Source organism: Silurus aristotelis, assembly GCF_946808225.1.
Source record: "Silurus aristotelis genome assembly, chromosome: 17".
Classification (NCBI taxonomy): domain Eukaryota; kingdom Metazoa; phylum Chordata; class Actinopteri; order Siluriformes; family Siluridae; genus Silurus; species Silurus aristotelis.
In genome coordinates, this window is record NC_139590.1 from 18,774,861 (window position 1) to 18,787,666 (window position 12,806).

General features: G+C 39.3%; 1 protein-coding gene across 6 annotated transcripts in view; it reads left to right on the forward strand.

Annotated features, from left to right (window-relative positions):
* septin9a (septin 9a) overlaps positions 1-12,806 on the forward strand; it is an 85,653-nt gene that overhangs the window by 56,275 nt on the left and 16,572 nt on the right. Inside the window, exon 1 of one of the 6 annotated variants that reach the window (XM_083565859.1) lies at positions 644-752. The exons of the other annotated variants lie outside the window; for them this stretch is intronic. The gene's annotated coding sequence lies outside the window, so the exon portion shown is untranslated. Of the gene's footprint in view, positions 1-643; positions 753-12,806 lie in introns of those variants that run through there. 6 annotated transcript variants of the gene reach the window in all.

Sequence of the window (12,806 nt, forward strand, 5' to 3'; positions counted from 1 at the left end):
TTTATAGATGTATGATTTTTATTTATCCCGTTTTTTTTCAACCCAGTCGTTTTGATTGTCACTTGTTTCTACCGAATTCTCTGGAACACTGGTGCCTTTAGTTCAGTTCTCCTATTTTTTGTGTCTCGGAAGGAAGCAGGCACTGGGAAGAAAAAGAGGGACGTGATGATGATGATGATGGTCTTCCTCAATGACATAATCTTTTTTTTCCTTTTCCTTTATTTCAAACTGGTAGTATTCTAAATCACTTTTAAGATGATGATAATGATGATGATGATTGTCAGAACCTTTGTTTGTCAAATGTGTTTATTAAATTTTTTTTGGGACACTGATTTTTGTTTTTGTTTTATAGGCATCACATATACACTTGTTCTGCTTTCATTAAGTGTATTTGCAAACTGTTAGTGATTTCATGACCTCTCTGAAATTTGAGGAAATTTTCCCTTGCTCTGGAGAAGAGAGAAAATGTGTGTGTGTGTGTGTGTGTGTGTGTGTGTGTGTGTGTGTGTGTGTGTGTGTGTGTGTGTGTGTGTGTGTGTGTCTTTGTTTGCTTAAGAGCTTCTTCCCTATCCCTATTCTTCCCTAGCGTTTTTCCCCTTATCCTGTGGAAGTGGAGAGGGGAGTGGTGTGTGTGTGTGTGTGAGTGAGAAAGAAATAGAGCAGCTCACATGAGCTGGCTAGTGGGTGGAGCCTGTAAGAGGCTGAGTGGCTCTGACTGTGTTTCACACTGGAGGATAAGCCTGAGCAGACGGGTGAGTTTGCAATCTCTTGTACATTTTCCTCCTCCAGCTTCCATGTTCTCTACCTCTGCCTCTTTCTTTACCTCTTTCTCTCTCTCGCTTGCATTGTCTATTTTTCTCTTTTATGCTGTTGTTGTTTTGCCTAAACTACTGGGTTGTAAATGCTTGTGCTGGTGTGGATCTGAATGTAGCTGGATACTGAGTGTATAAAGAACATGCAAACTTGTGTGTGTGTGTGTGTGTGTGTGTGTGTGTGTGTGTTGTCTTGTTTGCAAAGTAAGTTTTCTTCTTCCTGTTTAAACACTTTATTTAGTGTTTAGCCTTCTGTTGTACGGAAGAAAGGGGTGGTGGGTGGGTGTGTGTGGGTGGGGTGGTGGTGATGGTGGGGGGGGGGGGGCGGACTGTTGGATTCCAATGCTCCTTTTTATTTACCCATCCCCAGCCCTCTCTCTCTCTCATTCTCTCTCTCTCTCTCTCTCTCTCTCTCTCTCTCACTCACACACACTCTCTCTCTCTCTCTCTCTCTCTCTCTCTCTCTCACTCACACACACTCTCTCTCTCTCTCTCTCTCTCTCTCTGCACCTTCACTCCAGGCCTTGTTATTACTGTGTGCAGGTTACAGGGCTGGCAGCAATTCCTTATTCTGGCATTCTCTGTAATTTCACCTTTCCTAACCGCCTCCTCTCCTTCTTTATGGTGGAGTTTCCTCTTTGATCCACCGCCCTGTATTCTCCAGCTGAAGTGCGAGCCGCATCGTCTCACCGTGCAATACTGTAGCCATCTCCTGTCCAGCGTATAGACTTTCACATCCAGCTGTGTTCGCCTCTGACCTTTTCCATCTGAACGTTAGCACTGTTCAAGTGTTGTCAGCACAGAACACTCGATATTCACTCGCTCCATATCTTCAGATTTATTTTTTTGCAACCCAGGGGGAGATAGGCAGCATTCCATGGGGTGATAAACTATGAAGCAGCTGTGTAATGTCACAGCCTTTTGCTCTGATGTTACAGGCCACATGTTTGACTCTTCCCAGTAATGTCTCGGTTGTAAAAATTGGCTGTATACACGGTTACCGGAGAATTATCCGGATAACTCCGCATTTTGTTGTGTAAGTAAGGGTTGTGAGTCATTGATACACACTGCTACTAGCAGTGGACTGTTGTGTGATGACATGATAGGAAGTTTGGCTTAAGGCTTTACTGCTGGCCCACTCACCTCTCCAGGGCCAACATCTTTGTTTTTAATGTAGATACCTGGATTTCCTGATTTTTGCATGGGTTTCAAGTGGCTAATTCATTTAATATACTATACCAAGCTGAAGTTTGTTACCTCCTTTTGTACAAACGCTTTTAAAATTAATAACCTATTAATAGGATTTCCTGACGTGCTTGACTGTGCAAAATTTGACGCGCTGATTCATCATTGTCAGCGCAAAATTTACAAAGTGACAATCCTTCGCGTGCTGAGTGATTTGACGTCACACGTCTATGTTCCCTCAGTATTTACTGTACAGGCAGGACACTACGTTACCCAGCATTCAATTCTCCCCACTGTTCTGAGCGTTTTGACCTGTCACATGGCCACGCTGCCAGAGTTTCCCAATTTTATCTGTTAACGCCGTCTTCACGCAGCGTCGATGTGATACCCGGGATGTGACTCTCCGCACTAAGCAGGTCATCAAAATGTTTATTATAATAATCATCTAACTGTTGCCACATATGGGTCTGGATAACAGCTTGGTTTTCTGGGTGATAGAAGATGTTCATTATCACTTCGCTGAAATGCAGGATTTCATTGTCTTTTTATCTGCTTTTGACTTCCTGCCAAACAACAGGCTAGGAGTAGAGGAAATACGAAGTAAAACCTACACTATGTCACTTCTTATTGTATGGTCAGAGTTATTGTAGAGTTTTAGCCAACCCTGGATGGGAGTTCAGGGCACACGTTTCTCACACCTAGGGCCTTCTTATAGGAGAAAATCCACATCATTTATGAGAATGCTGAGGAGAGAGAAGATAGACAGTAATCTTAGCTTATAATCAATCCACAGACTCCAGAGGTGTGAGCAGGCAGTTCTGTTCGCTGTAGCACAATGATACTGAACAATTTGTAACAATAAGAATAAATTGTGCAATATAAATTGTCACATTTGCAGTAAATAAGTTACATAAGATCAGAGTGGAGTTTATTATAACAGCAAACTGAAACTAAATGTGAAATGGGATGTTCAAAAGGATCTAACAATCTTTTAGCGTTTTGGTCATTTAGTTTATTTGTGACAAGGAATATTTTGGGGTACTTTTCAAAAATAAACAGTTAGTAGATGGAGTAAAAACCTTTACGGAATTTATTTAGTTTCCTGGAACTTTCTTCTTTCGGCTTCACCACAGCGGATCATCCATCTCCATATCTCTGTATGTCTTCATTCACCACATTCATAAACCTCCTCCTTGTTCTTCCGCTTTTCCTCATTCCTGGTGGCTCCATTCTCAGCATTTTCCTACCGATATATACCACATGTCCCTCCTCTGCACATGTCCAAACTATCTTTAATTGCGCCTCCCTCACTTTGTCCCGAAAACATCCTACATGGGCTGTCCCTCTAAGAAACTCCTTTCTAATCCTGTCCATCCTCGTCACTCCCAACGAAAACCTCAACATCTTCAGCTCTGCTACCTCCAGCTCCACCTCCTGTCTTTTACTCAATGCCACTGTCTCTAAACCATACAACATAGCAGGTCTCACCACAATTCTATAAACTTTCCCTTTCACTCTTGCAGATACTCTTCTATCACAAATCACTCCTGCCACTCTTCTCCACCCACTCCACCCTGCCTGCACTCTTTTCTTCACTTATCTAACACACTCTCTATTACTTTGCACTGTTGACCCCAGGTACCTGAACTCCTCCACCTTCTCCACCTCTTCTCCCTGCAACCGTACCACTCCACTGCCCCCCCTCTCATTCACCACTCCAGGCTCTTCTCAACCTGCTCCCTACTTTCACCACAAATCACAATATCATCCGCAAACATCATAGTCCATGGAGACTCCTGTCTGACCTTGTCAATCAACTTGTCCATCAACACTGCAAACAGGAAAGGGCTCAGAGCCGATCCTTGATGCAGTCCAACCTCCGCCTTAAACCAGTTTTTCGTTCCTACTGCACACTTCACTGCTGTCACACTGTCCTCATACATGTCCTGCACCACCCTCACATACTTCTCTGACACACCTGACTTCCTCATACAGTACCATGACTCCTCTCTCGGCACTCTCGTCGTACGCTTTCTCCAAATCCACAAACACACAATGCAACAAATTCTGATCTTCTCTATCCTTCTCCATCAACATCCTCAAAACAGTTTAGTTTTCTTGAATGATTTCAACAAATGAGCTGTTGCCATTAAATGTTCTCTTGCTGCTGTGGTATTATCATTCATGAATACATTTTTTAGTTATTTGTTTGTTTGTATGTAAGAATGTATGTTGTTAATTTGTTTCGTCTTTGCCTCAAGCCCGTAACATGTCACGTTTTCTATGCTCGATCAAGGAGGACGTTTCCGTGAGTGACCCAATTCTAATCTGTCTATGTGGAACTGACAAATCAGCAGGGTGTGGATTGAATTCAACTTGAGATTTGACATTACATTTAGGCTCTTTCAAGTCCTCTTCCTCTTTCGCCTGGTGTCGCAGCTTCAAGTAAAGCCACACTAGAAGCCACCCACTCTCCTTAGAAGAGTTCTCACAGTAATGCTGCTGAAGAGCTGTTTTTGGTTTCCTGAAGAACCTTTCAGTAAATTGTTCTTTACAAAGCTTCTTGGTTGATTCACTCATGATGCTTTAACCCCCAACTGATTCGTCTGAGAAGCAAACCTTAAATTGTTTGGGAAGAGTGATAGACTTTTGGCTAGAAGTCTCATTTAGGAGAATATAATAATAATAATAATAATAAAAATAATAATAATCTTATTTGACCCTATGTGCTCATCCCAGCACAATCACAGTCTACTTTTACTTAATATCCATTCAGTATATTTAGTGCTGCTGTACTCTATACTGTACTATACAATTCTAAAAGAGGAACAATTTCTAATCTCTCTTTCTGGTGTCCCCTTGAAAAAAAGAGGGTTTTGTCCTCGTGTCTACTCAGGGATCTTACACCCCATGGTCTCCTCTGTCTTGCTCAATAGAGTTGGGCTGCAACTAACGATTATTTTGCGAATCAATGAATCAGGCGGTTCTTTTTTCCACATTAATCGGATATTGAGTTTAACTATTTTTAACATTTTAAAGCTTATAGTGGCTGCTTGTTGAGGAGATTTCTCTCCTTTAGAACAAATTCACTCATGCTGGGTTGTTTGTTTCTGTAAAAAAAAACATAAAAAAAAACCGCATTTGGATATGCATGGTGAAGCAATTTGTGTAAATCAATATTTGTATTGTATTGTGCAGATGACAAGTTGACAACCATGTTTAAAAAAAATCTATATAAAATATACTACATTGTTTTGACAATTTTGTAAAAAAACACAAGACATTTGGTTCAGATGTGAAGATATAAGCATTTAGAATATGTAATTAGTTACATTTTGTATAATAATAAAATGATGTATGCATAAATTGAATATACAAATATTAAATACAAGTATTTGAACTTGGTAAAGCCGCAGTAAAGCGCGTTTGAAAACAACTGTTGTAGCAGACAAATGCTATAAAAAGAGAATGGAACAGAGAAACGCAGCAAGCAAACAGGCTTAATAAAAATAAAAAAAAGGTACAAAATATGCTTTGTGTACAAATGCATAAAACCCCCAACCACTGATGTGGTTTTCAGGCAGGTTGAAGGTCGCAGATGGACACTGATGGAGACTCAAGTGTAAAGCTGCTCATTGCGATTATATCTAAACCATTGCAGCAGGCTGTTTATATTAGAGTGCAAATCCATCTTCCTGAATCCTAGCATCAGCAGTTAGTTCCAACTGAATAGAACTGCATTCAGAAGTAGGGCGTGATGACGACTGGTAGCAGTTACAGCATCACTGGTATTTTAGGAGTGTCAAGAAGCTCTACAATGTGAGAAAAAGCTAGCTAGGTATTCTTATTATAGTTTTTCTTTAAATATGGTGTAATGTTTTAGCATATTTCCTGAAGTCTCGCACAGGTGATTTTGCTCACAGGGACAACAAACTTCTCGAGGTCCTTTTAAATGCAAAGTCATGAAGCCTGTCCAGCTCTTTAATCAACTTACAATTTTTTTTTATTAATTTTTTTTTTTTATTACAACTTTTTGTTTGAATTGATTTTCTCTGCCTGTACTGTAAAAAACAAACAAAAGGTTCCAACTTTGCTTCCTCATTCCACCTCATTTCTGTGGTTTTTGGGTTACTGGCGTCAGTTTTCAGTGCATAGCTCCTAGCAATTCAGAAACGAAGGGGAAAGCTTATGTATCTTTAATTGGAAGCAGAGAATGAAGTCTTGTTTCATTTCAGCTCTGAGATCTCATTTTTTTACTCGTAGTTAAGGCACCGCTCAGACGTTCCGTTTAATCAGTGCAACTTGAGGAAAATTCAGTTTAGTATTGGAGCCGCTTCCAACAATGAGGCAGAGGTTTCTATTATTTGAGTTTTGTTTTTTTTTTTATTTGAATCTTTTCTACTTGCACTAATGAAAAAATGGAGGTTGTTTCTGTTCAGTTCAGCCCAACTGAGGCTGAGGGGGGGTTGGTGGTTTAGCAAATCTCTGCTTCTTTAACTCCTCCAATCCAGAACAAAAGCACATCTGTCATCCCCGTTCTCCTCTCAGCCCATCCTGCTGTTGTTTGGTTTGGACAGGTTGTTATCTTATGATGGGTGTAGTGCCAGGAGCGGTGGATGTCCTCAGACCTGTCAGTCTGCACACTTCCTTTTCTGATTGAGAAGTGAGAAGTGACAGAAACCAAATGGTGACATGAATTCAGTTCAAAGCTGGAGTTCTCACACGGTTTAAATATATACTGTACCGCTGATTCTTTGTAGTTTATATCTTTTTTGGAAGCTCATCCATGCTGAATAGACTGAGACAGCAGATATATATCTGAACTGTGAGACCTGTATTTTGCATCTTGTCCATCTTGAATAATCTTTTTAGTCAATGTTATTTTTTTCCTGAGGAAAACTGGTGGTTGGACCAAACATTTAAAAACCCGGCCAACTTGCTACTAGTTTAGAATCCATTTTCTATACTTTTATACTACATTTCTTCTTTCAGCTGCTCCCATTAGGGGTCACCACAGCGGATCATCCGTCTCTATACAACTCTGTCCTCTACATCTGCCTCTTTCAAACCAACTACCTGCATGTCTTCCCTCACCACATCCATGAACCTCCTTTTTGGTCATTGTTCCTTTATATTGCTGAATAGACCTTCAAACTCACCATATAATGTTCCCCATGTGTTTGCAGTTGCTGCGGTAACTTCCAAACCATAGTCATAACATTCTGCTCTAAAGACTCAGTACTTTTCTCAATGATTTCTAGAACTTTAAACTCTAGAAAATAATTTTCAGTCAATTAAATCTTTCATATATTCAAAGCACTTTTGTATACAGGTCAGGATTCCATACACTGGAGGGCAGGAAATGTGGTTGTTTTACTGTAAATTTTTTCATGTCACTGAGGAAACCCTCATTCTGCCCTCAGGATGGACAGGAAATCATTTGTAGATGTGCTTGTATCTGCTTGTTCCTCTCTTGTTCTTCTGCATGTCAGGGAGTTCAAGAGCTTTCAGCGCAGTCCCGATGATTAATACCTGGTTTGCTTTCCACGCTCTGGCCAAGAAGTGTCTCCTATACCTTCACTATATACCTTTACTATATGATCCTTTTATTATCTTTACGTCAGAGTTGTTATATGGTCTAACATTGTGCACAACTTTGTGTTTATCAGGATTTCATGATGTTGTCAGTGTGCATTGTGTTTTTAAAGGCTCTTTCTTCTTGTACGCCGTTTCCACTGACCTTCAAATTTCCTTCCTTTTTTTGAGCTTGGAGATATGCGACGAGATATGAGCGAGGTCTGTTTGGAATTTCAATATTTGTTAGACAAGGTGATTTCAAGGTCCATTTACAGCTAATGTGTATTTACTCATATGAATGAAAGTGCCAGGAAAAACCATAAAGGGTTTCTCCCAGCGATTTTTCACTCATGAGAACGCTTTAATGACCCCACCTGATTGCTCCAAGAAGCTCCTGACCTTGATCATATTCAAAATGAATAAACTCACCTTGTGTACTGTAGCCAGGATCTAATTCATACCCTAAAGTTTAAGTTTCAGTATGATTCACATTTACATCTCTTGGCTCAACAAGTTTTTGCAAATTAAATATTTTGGATTTGAAATGTGAATGAATAAAACCGGGGGAGTGGTGGCTCCAGCGGTTAAGGCGCTGGGTTGCCGATCGGAAGGTCTGGGGTTCAAGCCCCGGTATCGCCAAGCTGCCACTCTTGGGCCCTTGAGCAAGGCCCTTAACCCTCTATGCTCCAGGGGTCCCTTACGAGGGAAATATCAAGGTCCGTGACGTCGGAGTGACGTGGGGCCGCCTTCCCGTGGGCTCACCACCTGCAGGAGGGACCGTAAGGGACGGTGCTGTGAGGATTGGGCAGCAGTCGAAGGCGGGGGTCTGCTTAGACTGCTGCCCCCGCGACCCGAATTACGGATAAGCGGGAGAAAATGAATGAATGAATGAATGAATGAATAAATAAAACCGACTCATATGCGTGTTGATGAAACTGTTTACAATCCGTTTTTTTTTCTTCACATTATTTATCATTTCCTCTTTTTTTTTCCCTCAGCTTTGGTAGATTGAGTGTGAAAACTCTTTCACTTTCAAAAAACCTTTTGTGTAACTCCATGAATGTTAAAGGTTCCTCACAGAACCATACACCTTAGAAAGAACCATTTAGGAACTATTATATTTAAGAGTATGGGACCAGTGCTGGGTTGTATTCCCCTTTGGAAGTTCCCATGCTGTATGTTTGGTTTAATAAGTAGAGAACTACAACCCAGTGAAACCACATAATCTCCACCCACCCTCTAACCATAATCAGGCCGATAGTAATAAAAGCAGAAAGCAGTGGCCTGAGTTTTTATATGGATGAAGTTTTATTCTGGCTTATTATTACACAGTGGAAAATACTACTTTGTTTTAGTTAAGCAGATTAGCATGTTTCGTTGGCGGTAGAAGGTTGTCGCACATGAGCTGCTAAAATGTAACATCACAAACAACGTCATATTTTAAGAGGGAACTGTCTCTGATTTTGGGCTGCAACAACGATTATTACTAACCATCATAATCGATTTAATCAGACGATTGTCTTTCCGATTAATTCGGTAAAAAAAATTGCTTATTATAACTACATAGGACCCTAATTCAGGGTATTTGTGTATAAAAGTGTACTTTAAAAAATGTTAAATCCACGTATTAAGTTTAACTATCTTTCATTTTGACATTTTAAAGCTTATAGTGGCTGCTTGTTGAGCAGTGCGTGGGGGGATTTCTCCTTTATACAAATTCACTCATAATTTTTCTGTAAAAAAAAATAAATAAATAACATTTGATGTAAATTGTGTAAATCAACATTTGAATTGTTTTGAATGATAATTGCAGATGGCAAGTTTGACAACCATGCTTAAAAAAATAAACATTTGTTTAGTTGTGAAGATATAAGCATTTAATTAAGAATTAAATTTTGTATAATAATGATCTAATATATGCATGAATTAAATACAAACATTGAAAACCAGCATTTTTGCGTAGTAAAGTCGCAGTAAATCACGTTTGAATACAGATGTTTACTGTTGTCGCAGACAAATGCTATACAAAAAGAATGGAACGGAGAAACGCAGCAAATTAAGAGGCTTTAAAAAAAGGAAAAAATATGCATTGGTTTACAAATGCAGAAGCAGTTGCTGAAAACCACAACAGTCACTAAAAATGTAATCGTTTACTGCTGCGGTTATTTGCTGCTTTTAGATTTTGTGTTTGTTCGCACCGTTTTAATTCAATCCATCACTTTGTCACGAGCTGAGCTGATGCTCGCGAGTCACGACAGAACAGATCCAGTGCAACTGTCCCGAAGTTATCAAACAGTTTACATAATAGTACTACACCAATTTTATATGATGAGGATTATACAGTTTCTGCTTCCTGCTGATGTTTCACCCTCATCTTGGACACTAGTGTTTATTTTATTTCATTTTTTTCCTTTTCGCAAGCGGCCGTGTTATCTTACAGTCACGCTAACACGTAACTTGAGCAGCCCAACTAATCAATAATAGCATTTTACGACAATAAATGTTATTATTAATTAGTTTAGTGAAGCCTTAATTTATGGAAAAATGTGCTGCAGTAGATGATATAAAATTGTTGTAAAAATCTTTTTTTTTTTTTTTTTGTCTCCAAATTTATTTTAAACATACACCATGAATCTACAACTTGTTCTTTAAATAAAAAAAAAAGGTTTAATGCTTGTGGTCTGCATGGCCAATGTGAAGCAGCAGCTGTATAAATAAAAGCATATTACTCAGAGATGTAATGATTCTGCATGGTGTATGGCAGTTGCATAGTAATGCAGCACTATGTGCATCATGGACATGTGTGACTTTACATTGTCGAAATAGAAGTATGCATCTAATGCTTTAGATATCTAGGGCTATAAAAGCCTTAAAGTTATATGAAAGACACACTGACCAATAGCACTAGAGTCCACCAGCCCTGCACCTGTGATCTTCAGAGCTTGACAATATGATTGCGAAACTCGGGCATGTTAGCCACTTGTGGAGTTCTATTTTCAGGTAAAATGGCGCCTCGGGCACTGCTACAGAGCTCATCATGTTTCAATTTGACATTTTCCCTGAGCCTGAGACTATAAATAAGAAATATGTACATTTGTTAATTTATTTGTAAGATAAGATCATGCAAGATCAACCTGTAAAACAGTTGTTTTCAATATTGAACAATATTTGATTTATTTAGTTTTGTACACAAAAAAATTTAAAAGGAGCCAAAATTAAGTCAGTTCATCAGAGTTTCAAGTAAATTGAATCGTATAAACAGAATTGTAAAACCTGTATTTTTATGCACAAATACAGTTCACGCAGAAACAAAATTTTAATCGAATTCAGTTTTATTTGTATAGCGCATTTTACAATGGACATTGTCTCAATGTAGCTTTACACAGATAAAGCGGTAATGCGATTATATTAAAGAATGTGTACGTTTATTGCATATACGTTAGTTCCTTCTAATAGTTTTTTCCTGATGAGTGAACCAGTGGTGACTGTGGCGTGGGAAAAACTGAGATGGCATGAGGGAGAGAGCTTGAGAGGAACCCAACTCAAAAGGGTCTTATCTAAGTGGCACTGACTGTCCATTCATTTGCAGTAAAGTTGTTGAGGTGTGCAGTAATAGGTGCGTAAATGTTAAACTATTCATGCAACCTGTGGTTCTGAGCCATTATAGTAGACTGTTGATATTAATTACAGTCTGAATCAGTCTTCAAAGTTCAGGAGTTGCTCATCAGCTTCATGGATTTTTAGGCTGTAGATGTGAAACCATTCCCAGCAGCACAGCGTGGTCTTCAATTGAGAAGAACTCCATCTAGAGGTAGGACATCGGAATTAAACCGGCAGATCCGAAGAGAAGAAAGGACACTGGTCACTGAAACCAAAGGGGCATGTTTACTCGACAGACAGACAGACAGACAGACAGACAGACAGACAGACAGACAGACAGACAGAGAGAGAAAGCGAAAGAGATAGAGAGATGACCAGAATTAGGATTATTAAGTATTTTCATTGTTTAACTGTTAACTGTACAGTGTGATTAGGGTGTAAGAAAAGTTCTAAGACCTACTGACAAAATGCTCGACTAAATAAATTTGTTTTCAGTCTCAACTTGAACACTAAAACTGTGTCTGAGCCCCGAACAATGATTGGAAGGCTGTTTCATAACTGTAAGGCTTTGTAAGAGAAAGATCTGCCCCCTGCTGTAGTCTTTATTATTTTAGGTACCAACAAATAGCCTGCACCTTTTGCTCTAAGTAGGCTTGCTGGATCATAATTTATCAAAAGTTCGCTCATACTTTTGTCTGCGTCACGAGACCATTAAGTGCTTTATACGTCAGTAGTAGTATTTAGTAATCAATGCAAAATTTAATTGGGAGCCAGTGTAGACTGATTAAAAGAGGGGTGATGTGGTCATATTTCCTGGTTATGCTAAAGATTTTTGCTGCTGCATTCTGGACTAACTGAAGCTTACTCTAACTCCCTGACAGTAAAAGCGTTACAGTAGTCTAATCTAGATGTAACAAAAGCAAGAACAAATTTTTCTGCATCCTGTAATGACATCATATGTCTAATTTTAGCAATATTTCTAAGGTGAAAGAAGACTTTCCTGGTAATGTTAGTCACATGAGCCTCAAAGGAAAGATTAGGGTCACACCAAGGTCTTTGACTGCTGTACACACTGAGGCAGAAAGACCATCCAGAGATGCTAGATAATCGTAAAGTTTACTTCTAGCCACATGTGGTCCTAGTAAAAGTACTTCCGTCTTATCCGAGTTGATTCACTGTCTAATGTCCTTTACACACACGTTATTACTCAATATTGTTAAGATGATCTCTCTCATCTGGCTTTGCTGAAATATACAACTGTGTATCATCAGCAAACCAATAATGTGCTTACTATAATAATGTATAGAGTAGGTTTTACTGGTCGGCCCTATTTAGTATTTTGTGTTGTGCATATTTTTTCCCACACTGTCTTGTGTTGTCTGTCTGCACTGTTTTTTGTCTGCACTGTTTGCACTCGGTTGCACTTTATGTAGCTTTATGTAGGTTTATGTTGTGTGTTGTAGCTCTATGATGTTTAATGTAGCACCAGGGTTTTGGTGGAACATGAAGCAGGAAAGGCTGTCACAGTCTTCAACTTACGATATTTTTGACTTACGATGGGGTCGTCATAACGTGTCTCTATCGTATGTAGAGGACTACCTGTACTGTGTTTATGCCACATTCCAGCTTGCA